Source organism: Musa acuminata, unplaced genomic scaffold (genome assembly GCF_036884655.1).
Source record: "Musa acuminata AAA Group cultivar baxijiao unplaced genomic scaffold, Cavendish_Baxijiao_AAA HiC_scaffold_873, whole genome shotgun sequence".
In the NCBI taxonomy this organism is placed as follows: Eukaryota; Viridiplantae; Streptophyta; class Magnoliopsida; order Zingiberales; family Musaceae; genus Musa; species Musa acuminata.
In genome coordinates this window covers 27501-30000 of record NW_027021096.1, presented here as the reverse complement: position 1 = coordinate 30000, position 2500 = coordinate 27501, and positions in this window count along the sequence as shown.

Here is a 2500-nt window from a genome sequence, read left to right as displayed (position 1 = left end):
GCCATCTCAGCACCCTGGAACCCCCCGGGTGGCACAGGGCTGGATGGGGCTTTCGTATAGCAGGGAAGGTGCTGCCTCTCGCTTCGCTCGCTGTCCGCCGCTCGCCGCTCGCTTGCCTAGCCAAAAATGGCCAGTTTTGGCCCGTTTTTGGGCCGTTTTGGCCAGTTTTTGGCCTGTTTTTGCGTTGCGCGGTGACCGTCTTGAGCGGAGCAAAATGTCAGCCATCTCAGCACCCTGGAACCCCCCGGGTGGCACAGGGCTGGATGGGGCTTTCGTATAGCAGGGAAGGTGCTGCCTCTCGCTTCGCTCGCTGTCCGCCGCTCGCCGCTCGCTTGCCCAGCCAAAAATGGCCAGTTTTGGCCCGTTTTTGGGCCGTTTTGGCCAGTTTTTGGCCTGTTTTTGCGTTGCGCGGTGACCGTCTTGAGCGGAGCAAAATGTCAGCCATCTCAGCACCCTGGAACCCCCCGGGTGGCACAGGGCTGGATGGGGCTTTCGTATAGCAGGGACGGTGCTGCCTCTCGCTTCGCTCGCTGTCCGCCGCTCGCCGCTCCCTCGCGCAGCCAAAAATGGCCAGTTTTGTCCCGTTTTTGGGCCGTTTTGGCCAGTTTTTGGCCTGTTCTTGCGTCGCGCGGTGACCGTCGTGAGCGGAGCAAAATGTCAGCCATCTCAGCACCCTGGAACCCCCCGGGTGGCACAGGGCTGGATGGGGCTTTCGTATAGCAGGGACGGTGCTGCCTCTCGCTTCGCTCGCTGTCCGCCGCTCGCCGCTCGCTCGCGCAGCCAAAAATGGCCAGTTTTGGCCCGTTTTTGGGCCGTTTTGGCCAGTTTTTGGCCTGTTCTTGCGTCGCGCGGTGACCGTCGTGAGCGGAGCAAAATGTCAGCCATCTCAGCACCCTGGAACCCCCCGGGTGGCACAGGGCTGGATGGGGCTTTCGTATAGCAGGGACGGTGCTGCCTCTCGCTTCGCTCGCTGTTCGCCGCTCGCCGCTCGCTCGCGCAGCCAAAAATGGCCAGTTTTGGCCCGTTTTGGCCAGTTTTTGGCCTGTTTTTGCGTTGCGCGGTGACCATCTTGAGCGGAGCAAAATGTCAGCCATCTCAGCACCCTGGAACCCCCCGGGTGGCACAGGGCTGGATGGGGCTTTCGTATAGCAGGGACGGTGATGCCTCTCGCTTCGCTCGCTGTCCGCCGCTCGCTGCTCGCTCGCGCAGCCAAAAATGGCCAGTTTTGGCCCGTTTTTGGGCCGTTTTGGCCTGTTTTTGGGCTGTTCTTGCGTCGCGCGGTGACCGTCGTGAGCGGAGCAAAATGTCAGCCATCTCAGCACCCTGGAACCCCCCGGGTGGCACAGGGCTGGATGGGGCTTTCGTATAGCAGGGACGGTGCTGCCTCTCGCTTCGCTCGCTGTCCGCCGCTCGCCGCTCGCTCGCGCAGCCAAAAATGGCCAGTTTTGTCCCGTTTTTGGGCCGTTTTGGCCTGTTTTTGGGCTGTTCTTGCGTCGCGCGGTGACCGTCGTGAGCGGAGCAAAATGTCAGCCATCTCAGCACCCTGGAACCCCCCGGGTGGCACAGGGCTGGATGGGGCTTTCGTATAGCAGGGACGGTGCTGCCTCTCGCTTCGCTCGCTGTCCGCCGCTCGCCGCTCGCTCGCGCAGCCAAAAATGGCCAGTTTTGGCCCGTTTTTGGGCCGTTTTGGCCAGTTTTTGGCCTGTTCTTGCGTCGCGCGGTGACCGTCGTGAGCGGAGCAAAATGTCAGCCATCTCAGCACCCTGGAACCCCCCGGGTGGCACAGGGCTGGATGGGGCTTTCGTATAGCAGGGACGGTGCTGCCTCTCGCTTCGCTCGCTGTTCGCCGCTCGCCGCTCGCTCGCGCAGCCAAAAATGGCCAGTTTTGGCCCGTTTTGGCCAGTTTTTGGCCTGTTTTTGCGTTGCGCGGTGACCATCTTGAGCGGAGCAAAATGTCAGCCATCTCAGCACCCTGGAACCCCCCGGGTGGCACAGGGCTGGATGGGGCTTTCGTATAGCAGGGACGGTGATGCCTCTCGCTTCGCTCGCTGTCCGCCGCTCGCTGCTCGCTCACGCAGCCAAAAATGGCCAGTTTTGGCCCGTTTTTGGGCCGTTTTGGCCTGTTTTTGGCCTGTTCTTGCGTCGCGCGGTGACCGTCGTGAGCGGAGCAAAATGTCAGCCATCTCAGCACCCTGGAACCCCCCGGGTGGCACAGGGCTGGATGGGGCTTTCGTATAGCAGGGACGGTGCTGCCTCTCGCTTAGCTCGCTGTCCGCCGCTCGCCGCTCGCTCGCGCAGCCAAAAATGGCCAGTTTTGTCCCGTTTTTGGGCCGTTTTGGCCTGTTTTTGGGCTGTTCTTGCGTCGCGCGGTGACCGTCGTGAGCGGAGCAAAATGTCAGCCATCTCAGCACCCTGGAACCCCCCGGGTGGCACAGGGCTGGATGGGGCTTTCGTATAGCAGGGATGGTGCTGCCTCTCGCTTCGCTCGTTGTCCGCCGCT